Source organism: Pleurodeles waltl, chromosome 4_1 (assembly GCF_031143425.1).
Source record: "Pleurodeles waltl isolate 20211129_DDA chromosome 4_1, aPleWal1.hap1.20221129, whole genome shotgun sequence".
Lineage (NCBI taxonomy): Eukaryota > Metazoa > Chordata > Amphibia > Caudata > Salamandridae > Pleurodeles > Pleurodeles waltl.
In genome coordinates this window covers 338,876,589-338,887,896 of record NC_090442.1, presented here as the reverse complement: position 1 = coordinate 338,887,896, position 11,308 = coordinate 338,876,589, and the positions used below count along the sequence as shown (strand labels likewise).

General features: G+C 42.0%; 1 long non-coding RNA gene across 1 annotated transcript; it reads left to right on the top strand.

Annotated features, from left to right (window-relative positions):
• The first annotated feature begins 2,315 nt into the window (after positions 1 to 2,315).
• LOC138288510 (uncharacterized) lies at positions 2,316 to 3,135 on the top strand. Its single transcript, XR_011202425.1, has 4 exons — positions 2,316 to 2,345; positions 2,429 to 2,492; positions 2,581 to 2,610; positions 2,748 to 3,135. It is a non-coding gene; the product is annotated as an uncharacterized lncRNA (long non-coding RNA).
• Positions 3,136 to 11,308: the final 8,173 nt, after the last annotated feature.

Here is an 11,308-nt window from a genome sequence, read left to right as displayed (position 1 = left end):
AAGCAAAGAAGGCTGGGGCAGTCAAAGGCAGTGCTCTAGATATCACGCTGACTTGGGACTGCTTTTATCAATCAGCCCTATAGTCTGGGACACTGGAATTATGTGCAGTGGAGGGCCAAATTATATGGGAGGCTTGATTAATTGGTGCAGCAAGAAAAGACAAGTTATGCAGCGTACTGCAGCATATTTTGTGAAAGTATTACTTCGTTTGTTCTGATTTGTATACTTGTTAAAACTGTCTGGGCTTAGATTGCATCTCAGTTGTATTGGTTTAGCACCCTACTATAGTAATTAGTAAGAGAAAAGTGACCAGTCAACTTTTATAAAGGGAGTTCTGCTGCGCGTCAACAAATGTCACTGCATTTTTAGTAACTTTTCAACCATTTGAGCTAGAAATGGACTCTTTTTGTTAAATCTGCAGATTATGCAACAGGTGGTGGATTGCGTGGCGAATGCGGCTAGTCCATAATTATGTGAAAATCTCCACAGGTGGACAAGCATATAATTCCAGTGGCCCTGCCCATGGCCGTTGCGAAGGCCCATGCCTGCCATGACTCACCCTGTGCTATGACTACACAATGGTCCTCTATAGACCGCAGAGGGGTGTCACGTTGACTAAGGAATGTCATCTTTGATGTACCATTGTACAGACCCCTTCTTTTGACTCTGCCAGACCAAATTCAGCTGCCTTGGCAGTCTTCTGGGCCAGTTGGTACACATATGCAACCTTTTGCACTACTTTAATTTGTACAATTGTATGTTTCCACAAACAAGGTCCTATGACAGATTTAATGTTCATAACCTGATATCTAAACTGTAGAACATTACCCTATGATCTGATGTTTGCACTGTATAAAATCATTGAACATCACTGTATGTATGGCTTGTTATAGGAACCGCAGACCATTATCCTATTTCCTTGTACTCACTGTGAGGAACATCATCCCATCATCTTGTTTCCGCGCCCTTCGCTCCTCTGTTGCTTCCCCACTCCTGCGCAAGCTACTTATTTATATTTTGTTTACAGATCCGAAGTGGGAAGTAAATCACTTGTCATTTTGTAGGCACACACATACAAAATGGTGCGACCACCACCTCCTAGCACATTTCAAACCCACCAGGATTTCAGAAGCTACTGACATAAAAACCTAATCCGGTTGTTTTTAGCTTATTGCACAAAGCATGCCCAATCTACAAGTGCAGAGCTGCCAGGCAGAGCTTGCTCTTGGATCAGTGTGGTTCTTGTGAGGTTGAACTGGTTGACAGCCATAGTCTGCAGCTGAAGAATGGGTTGTGATGTAATCCAGTTAATAGTTGTTTATTTTTCAACCTGTTGTCCTGTTTGGGAGCTCGACGACTGGTATTTGAAAGGGTGATAGCACAGTGGTGGTGATCCAAGATGAAGGATAATGCAAGTTTGCTGGGAGGTTGACTGTATTGAAGGCTTTGGAAGCTTTCAGCTAATCAGGTGCATGAGAAGCTAGTTTTGCACCCTCTGCATGCCCCCGTCATGCTCCAGGGCTGCTTATCCCAACTACAACCTTCTATGTATTATCCTTTTTCAGATATTTCTTTTACGATAAGGTGGCCCAACGAGGCCAAAATCGTTGCCCCAAATTTACAATGTGGTGCAATACATGCATTGTCACTTTGTAACCCTTTGCACTACAATATGTCTGCGCCAGACATAATATATGTAAATGGGGCATTTCCTGGTTGGGGAGGGGGCTGAAAAAATGGCACAAAATGCTTATATTGTAAAATCCGATTCGTCATGGCGAGTGGGTGAGCAGATAACTTGAGGCCCGTAAAGGCTGCAACATCGAAGGGTTAACGCATGGCATAGGTTTGTAAGCGGATGACAATATGGAACAGGAGTTCAGCTAAACTGAAACCCCAGGTAACTATTCAATTGCTTTGGAACAGTCATGCATAATGTTTTTGTAACTCCTATAACCTATGCTAAATATCTTCTTCCCAATTACAGACGGTCTACATTTGGATTTGAACTGGCAGGCATGAGTACCAAGGAAGCCCAGGTAATTCTGTAGACGTTCCAGGTGGGATTAAGGGTCTCTAGATAAATCACATTCATGATCCACACCTTTACTTCTATTACAGGTTTGCCGGACTAAGCATGTTATAGATTTGAATGGACTGACATGCGTAGAAGCATAAGGACCAGGTAATTATTTGGTTGGTACCCCATCTGGGTCACCTGGCATATTATAATATGACAACATGCTGTAACCAACTGTTAACCATCTTTTCTTTTGTTGCAGGCACCTCAGACAGTACTGTTCATAGATGAGGGCGGCAGACTGGAGTAGCAGCAGAAAGAGAAGGTTATTATTTGCTAGTTTTCCTTATGGTGCATCTGGGACATTGAAACAATCAGGTGCTTTAATCATGTTTTCTTCTTTTACAGGCATCTTAGACCCTGCTACACAGAAATTTGAACAGGCATATGCGAGTAGAAGCAGAAAGACAAGGTAGTTATTTGGTTGATTTCACTTGTGATGCACCTAGTACATTATAACATAACATTTGTCATCCCTTTTTTTTCTGTTACATCTACAGGCAAGTGTGAGAACAAATAGAAAGGCCCAGGTAATTAATTGCTACATTTTCCAAGAGATAGCCCAGACTTGTCTGGTAGATTGCAGTCAATAGCATAAGAACCAACTTTAAATAATGTTCTTCACTTTAAATAATGCTCCTCTTTTTTGATTTTTGTTTTTTTGCAGGTTTTGCAGCATAGTAGGCTCAGACTGATTGCCCCCAAAATGTTCAAGCGCAAAGCTATGACTTCAGCAGAGAGCAGTGCTTTGCCACAAAGGAAGAAATGCTGTCTTGTGTTCAAAGAAGAATGGCTGAAAGAAATTGTGGAGACTGAGACACAAAAGTCACGGAGCAAGGTTCGCGTACAACTGGGAGAGATATTTCTATACAATACAGAAGTAGGCCTGATGTGCAAAGTATGTGCAGAAGCAAAGATTGCAGGAGACTTTTCGACTGGGAAGAAATGGAGTGATGGATGGAAGCTGGACTACTTGAAACGCCATCTATTTAGCAAAGTTCACGAATCTGCTTTGGTGACCCTAAGAAATAAAAGTGCCACTGCCAGGCTGGGTTTTGGAGTGCACACCATGCTGACGGAAACTGCCAGTGACAGAGCAAACAGACTAGAAGTGGTTGAACGGCATAGATCCATGCCTGAGGAGATAAAGATTCTCATCAACAATGTGTTACTAGCAGTCAAAATGAACACGTCAATGTTATCTGTTCAAGACATCCATGACCACGTCGCATTGTATGTGAAGATACCAGACAGCTGGAGGAGCAAGAACTACGCCTTTGAGTTTTTGGAGGCCATCAACAGCGTGATACGCTCTGACTTCATGGCAGAACTTCGCAGTGCTCGGTATCACACATTGATAATTGATGAGAGCACAGATATTTCAGTTACAAAAATGCTCATCCTCTACTTCAAATTCCGATCTGTAACATCAACAGAGTACAAAACAGTGTTTGGGGGAATTGTAACTCTGAGTACATGCAATGCGGAGGCTATCACTAGAGCTGTGAAAGACTTCTACTCTGCCAATAAACTGGACCTTATGAAAATGGTCATGTTTACATCAGATGGTGCATCAGTGATGCTGGGAAAGAACAATGGTGTTGCTACCCGCCTCAAACAATCCATTCCCCATCTAGTTGAGCAGCACTGTGTAGCGCACAGAGAGGATTTGGGAGTTGATGATGCCTGGAAAAAAGTGCAGATGATCAGGGAAATGGAAACATTACTGAGGACTGTCTACACTGTATTCTCCCGCTCACCTGTAAAGAAGTCCAAGCTGGATGAACTTGCTTTGGTCAGTGAATGTGAAGCGGTCTCCTTTCGGCCACTCAATGAAGTGCGGTGGCTTTCAAGGCATTTTGCTGTTGGTGCACTCTTGCGTAACTATGAGGTTGCTCTCAAATACTTTGATCATGAAAGAGTTGAGGAGGATGACCCAATTGCTAAATATTGCTACAAAAAACTATCTGACTCAAACTACCATATTTCCTTTGCAGCACTGAACGACATTCTGGGTGAACTTGCATCTTTGTGCAAGTTGTTTCAAAAAAGCTCTTTGACCACTGTTGAAGCTGTACAGTATGCAAGAGCAAAACTTGGCCAAATAAAGGGACAGTACTTGGGCAACACTGTCTTTTGGAGCAACACAGTAAGAGATCTGATGGCTTTGTACAGAGAGGACCGAGTGTATGATAGTGAGCCGATGTTATCTTTCATTAAACTCCTTTGTGAGCACATGGAAAGAAGGTTCCCAGAAGATGAGTTGAAGGAATGGACAAGCTTTGATTTCCATGCAGTAACAACACAATCACAGTTTGATTTTGGGACTGAGAATGTACAAAGACTTGTTGAAAAGTATAAGAAGGTCTTGGTCCTTGGTGATTGTGACACCCCTGATGATGTTGTTCAGCAATACCGAGATTATAAATATGTGGTGGCAGAACATATAAAAAGCGGATTGTTTAGGACCTTTCCAGACATGGTGAATTTCACCCTGCGGAATGCTGCACAGTATAGTGTTGTATCTCAGCTTATTGATGTCTGTGCAACTTTCCAGGCTTCAAGTGCAGACTGTGAACGAGGATTCAGCCTCATGAACTCAATCAAGTCCAAATTAAGAAACAGACTTGAAGAGAGTCACCTAGATATGCTCATGAGGACAAAGGCCTACCTCTCAAATGGGAAAGTTGACTTAGAACGAGTTTATCAGCACTGGAAGAATGGCAAGGACCGGCGAGAAAAACAAACATGTCAGACATCTAATGTTGGCACCTGACTTGTCTAAACTTTGATGCAGCTTCTCCTACAGTCCATGTGTGGGTTGGGTAAGAACATTTCTCATCCTGTCTCTAGGCAGGGGCTTCATGGCATTCATCAGTAGTGTGTTCATCAAATTGTAAATGTTAACTAATTGTACAACATCCTTTATTTGATGTGCATGGCCCCCTGAAGCACCCTGAGAGTATTCATTAAAGTTTCACAATGGTTCAACCTCCTGTTTTCTCTAACTGGGGTGTAGGTGGCACATAACAGGTCATGTCCTTGGGGTGTGCCATCAGGTCACCATACTAACTTAATGGCCTATTATATGGAGCAATGTTCATACAAATATCCCCTTTTTGCTTTAGTGGTAAAACAAAGCAATGGAGCGGCAAATTCCAAAGATATTGGTAGTTATGCGCTGCGCTCGCGTGAATTGTCAATTTCTTGGCGCACATATCCTTGGCTGCAGCGCACAGAGATCTTACACTGCCGCACACAGTGGAAAAAAATTAGAGGGAACATTGGTTGTGATCTGAAAATATGTGAAAGAATCGTGTTTGGAGCCTCGGTGGAAGGGTCCTTACCAGGTGGTATTGATTATTACCACAGCTGTGAAGTTTGTAGGACTTACGAACTGAAACCACGCAAACCACAATCAGAAAGTGAATAGTCCAACAGAGCAAGAAGAAGAGCTGTTGAGATTACCACTACACAGACACATTGCAGGAGAAGACAGAGGAGGAAGTGAGCTGGAGTCAGAGCCTGAACAGACTCCAATTGACTTGCCCACTCCTGTGACAGAAGAAGTGGAAGGAATCCTGGAAAAGGAGGATGAAACGTCCTCAATGTCCTCAAATGAAACAGTAAGAGAACCGGTCCAGACAGAACAAGAAAGAGAACCAGTCCAGGGAAGACTTGCTTGTAGGAGGGTGTCCTCAGAAGCAGATGGTCTGAGAAACCAGACTGAACAAGTGACTGTCCCCAGCGGGAAAGGAGTTGAGGCAGATCTGAGACAAAGGGATTTGACTCCTCCTGAACCGGTTGTGGGAACGTCAAAGGAGAAGAATTTGTGTCCAATACTGAAAAGAGCATTTACAAAAAAAATTCTGAAAGGTGACAACTGGCCAAAAACAAGATCAAAGTCAAAGAAGACAAACGTGGTGCCAGCAATTCTGGAAGAAGTTGAAGCTTCCAGAAAAGAAGATCTGAGTGATGATGATTACAGTGAAGGTCAAAGATTAAAAAGGAAGAGAATTGCCGGGCGAAGATACTCCGTTACAGATTGGGCATATGTAGCTAACTATGAATGGCAAGAAGAATTTTTTGAATTTCTGCTTTGATAGACACATTCCTGGTCTATATTTTGGCACATGAAGAAAATCGATGAAAATTTACTGAGAAAAAATTGAAAATGTGAAAACTAAATGAAAAGACTGTTGAAAAATTTAGAAACTTTGATAACCTGATTTTGACAAGCTGCTAAACTGAATTTGACAAACTTTACTACTGATTTTTGAGAAAAGGGTCCTGTGTGAATGCAGCTGTGAACATTATTGGGAAAAAATCGAAGGTTTTTTTTTTTTTTAGTTTTGATTTTTGCTGCCTAGCTATATTTTTGTATTTGCTTTTACTTCCTGATTTTTACAGACCATGGGTAACCACAACCAACAGAGTTCTGAAAATAGATGTTGTAAATACATGGGTATTGGTTTGGTGATTGTTTGTGTGATTATATGTTTCGTATTAATTGTGGGTGTGATTGTCCTTAATAAGAATGGAGCCAACCATACCATAGGTGTAGAAACAACATCTTTAGAATTAGTGCCCTCCCTTTCACCAATAGATAGATTTAAAATAGATGAGAAATATTTGCATACACAGGGAGAATTTTCTTCTAATGTCTTCTATTGCTTGTTGCGTGAGTTTGTTGATATAATGGATGCGAGAGCTTGTTATGTTTGCACACAGATTCCAGCCTCTCTTGAGGAGGGAACTGCCTCTCACAGTTTGCCTTTAAGATATGGCATAAGTTGTAGTCTTTTATTAACACGATTCTATAACCAGGAGTATATACAATATTTCTATTCTAATGTCGATGTAGTGTTTTCTTTTGTATCTATCACTAGGGATCTTAACCTCTTAGCTGCTGGGCCTCCACCCCCCCGTGCTGAGACCTTTTTTGACTATTTGGGGTAGTTCGCGCTTAGGCCTTCATAACTTTTTGTCTACATAATCTATCTACAACAAATTTGCGTCCTTTTTTTCCAACATCCTAGAGATTCTAATGGTACCCAGAGTTTGTGGTTTCCCCTGGAGGAGACCAAGAAATTAGCCAAAATACAGTGAACATTTCGTTTTTTTTTTTAAATGGGAAAAATGGGCTGCCGAAGAAGGCTTGTGGTTTTTTCCCTGAAAATGGCATCAACAAAGGGTTTCTGGTGCTAAAAATCACCATCTTCCCACCTTTCAGGAACGGGCAGACTTGAATCAGAAAACCACATTTTTCAACACAATTTTGGCATTTTACTGGGACATACCCCATTTTTTACTATTTTTGGTGCTTTCAGCCTCCTTCCAGTTAGTGACAGGAATGAGTGTGAAACCAATGCTGGATCCCGGAAAGCTAAACATTTCTGAAAAGTAGATACAATTCTGAATTCAGCAAGGGGTCATTTGTTTAGATCCTACAAGGTTTTCCTTCAGAAAATAACAGCTGAAATAAAAAAATATTGAAAGTGAGCTGAAAAAAACAGCCATTTTTCTCCACGTTTTACTCTGTACCTTTTTCCTGCAATGTCAGATTTTTTAAAGCAATATACCGTTACGTGTGCTGGACTCTTCCGGTTGCGAGGATATCTAGGGCTTGTAGGTTCATCAAGATCCCTAGGTACCCAGAGCCAATAAATGAGGTGCACCTTGCAATGGGTTTTCATTCTATACCGGGTATACAGCAATTCATTTGCTGAAATATAAAGAGTGAAAAATAGGTATCAAGAAAACCTTTGTATTTCCAAAATGGGCATAAGATTTGCACATCTCTGAATTCCGGGGTGTCCATACTAGCATGTTAATTACAGGCCATTTCTCAAATAGACGTCTTTTATACACACTGTCTTAAAATTGGAAGGAACAAATTTAGAGAAAGACAATGGGCAATAACACTTGTTTTGCTATTCTGTGTTCCCCCAAGTCTCCCGATAAAAATGGTACCTCACTTGCGTGGGTAGGCCTAATGCTCGCGACAGGAAACGCAACATGGACACATCACATTTTCACATTGAAATCTGACGTGTTTTTTGCCAAGTGCCTAGCTGTAGATTTTGGCCTCTAGCTCAGCCCGCACCTAGGGAAACCTACCAAACCTGTGCATTTTTGAAAACTAGAGACCTAGGGGAATCCAAGATGGGATGAAGTGGGGCTCTGACCAGGTTCTGTTACCCAGAATCCTTTGCAAACCTCAAAATTTGCCTAAAAAAACACATTTTCCTCACATTTTGGTGACAGAAAGTTCTGGAATCTGAGAGGAGCCACAAATTTCCTTCCACCCAGTGATCCCCCAAGTCTCCCAATAAAAATGGTACCTCACTTGTGTGGGTAGGCCTGGTGCCCGCGACAGGAATAGATCACACAACGGTCAATGTTGGTCCTTACATGAGGCAGCTGTTGACCCTGGGGTGATCCATTCCTGATGCAGGCACTAGGTATAGGCACTCAAGTGGGGTAGTGTTTTTATCAGGACAGGTGAGGAATCACTGGGTGGTAGGAATTTTGTGGATCCCAGCATATTCCTGTAGTTTGTGTGACAGAAATTCGAGAAAAATTGAGTTTTTATTCAACATTTCAGTTTTGCAGGGTATTCTGGGTAAGAACACTATGGGGAATCCACACAAGTCACACCTCTGTGGACTCCCCCGAATGTCTAGTTTCCAGAAATGTTTGGGTTTAGTATGTTTCTCTATATGGCCGCCGAACCCAGGACCAAAAACACAGGTGCCTGCCTTACACAACCAGTTTGTTTTGTGATAGATAATTTTGATGTCTCCACAATACAATTTGGGCGGTGGAATTTGGGGCTGAACTAAATTGGGGAGCTCCCCAGAGAGCACTCTCTCTCTCTGCTTGCTGCCGCATTCACCTCCTCTCTGGGTTGGGCTAACCCACTATTACTCCGTTACACAGACTGTGCTTGCGAAGGGATAGCAGGACTGTCCTTATCACCTCCCTCATAATTTACTGGAAGAGGAGTTACCGAATGGGACTCCTCCAACTGAAAAATCACTCCCAGAGTCTGCGCCATTGTCCTATCCCTTAGATGCTGTCTCAGTATCTGATGTCTCAGTCTCTGATCCTATGTCAGAGCTGTCCTCTATAACCCGAGTGACGGCAGCAGTCATCCATCAAGATGCCATCTCTGCTATTGGCTACACTGTTGCTCTAAAACACTAGCCCATGTAGACAGTCACAAAATTGATGGTGTGTGTGAGATACGTGCAACAGTAGAGGCCACCTTACCTGCGCTTCTTCCCTCAATCAGCACGTTCTTTCAAGACACTCAAAAAACACCTTGTCACATACCATTCGTTACAGTCTTTAGCCCGTTTTCCAAAGGGGCCGATCCCCCCAAGTGAAATCCCTGGTGTCTAGTGGTGTTTCCTGGCCCCCAAACGCAGCTGTGGCCAGGAAACACTTTCAGGAAGGCCTCGTAAGAAAGGGGAGAGTCTCCCCTTTCTTACGAGGCCTTCCCGAACGTGGGGAATGCCGCAAGGCCGCTTCCTGCTCCGATGGGGAAATCAACAAAGTGACGTCGACGTCACAAAGGGGCGGGAGAGGGCGGGGGGAGACACGGAAAAGCTTCCGTGTCTCCCGGGGTTTAAAAAAAAAAAGAAATCCTCGGGTGCAACGCACCCGAGGATTTATTAACCTCCTCCCTGGTGTTGGCCACTGGTCGTGACCCGCACCAGGGAGGTAGTGCGGGCGCCGGCCAGTGGCCGACGCCCGCACCCAAGGGGTTAATAAGGTAGCTAAGGATAATAACATAGTAATAGTGAAGGGTTTCTTTGAACCTACATTAATGTTTGGGACAGCCTTTGCTCATAGAAACAATTTAACCTGTTTACTTTCACCCTTAGAAAAGAGCTTTTTAGATTACACAGAAGATAAGAGAAGGGCAATCAAGGGTAAGGTAGATAAGGGATGAGTTTCACGTAGTCCTGGGATTGACTGCGCAGACACTGACATTACCAAACAAGGGAGACTAACCTTAGATGCACAGCACATAAGAAAGCTTTGTATATACAGGCCACAATCTAGGATAGATAAGGTATTTGTAGGAACAAGGGAATGCGGGCGTGTTTTTGTTTGAGAATAAGTAGACTTTTATGTTGAATGGTCCGGATCCACTGGTGCCCGGTATTTATGACATCTGTGGGAAAAATGCACATTGTCTTTTTCCTAAAGGATGATATGGCACATGTTATTTGGGAATAGTTTTCCCGAAAATGTACCAACTTGATTACATTTCCTAAAATGACTGAATTACAACTAAAGAGACAAAAGCGAGAATCAGTTTCTAGCATTGTTGGAGATCTATTTGGAGCACTAATTCCTTCAATGGGAGTTGTTCTGAATTCTATTAGGATTCATCAGTTATCTACAGTTGTGGTTAACATGCTGATAGGATATTCAGGAGCCATTATCCTTTTTGATACAGAAATAACTGCAGTAAGAGCTATCACTCTTCAGAACCACTTTGCGTTAGACATTCTCTTAGCAAAAGAGAGCAGAGTTTGTAAATTGCTAGGTCCACGTCATTGCTGTTCCTATCTACCGGACAACAGTAAAGCAGTTAGAGGCTTGATTAACAATTTAATAAAAGATTAAACTGAATTAAAAGAACTAACTGAGCCCACTGTTTGGGAAATGGCTGGCAAAGGGATGACTGCTGTGGGAAACTGGATTGGCAATGAAACTAGTACAAGGGGTTTAAATTGTTGTGATTTTTCTAATTGGAATTTAGGAAATATGTAAATTGTACAAAGTGATCATAAGGAGAAGATTTGAAAAGAATCCGAGGATGGTCGAATTTCAATTGGAAAGGTTATATGAAAAGAATTCCAGGAGAAAAAGATTAAATAAAAATATGAGGGAATTTTTTTTTAGAAAATGTATTTGAGATGTAAGTGTGAAGACAAATAGGCATCAGAGGAGGGATTGTGAGAGCTGAAATTTAGCGTGAATAATTATCTTTTACATAATCATACTTATGTACTGATATGTGTGAAATGATTTAATGATAAAAATGTATGTTGACACAGAATGTGCCCTTTTATTGCCCACCATCGAATGCAAGGCCTACACATGTTTTTATAAATAATGTAATGAAAAAGATGTCTCTTTAAGAGCATGTTCTCTGCTTAATTAAATGCTGAAATAATATGAGGATTTCTTGTTTTCTGCTGGGCCTCA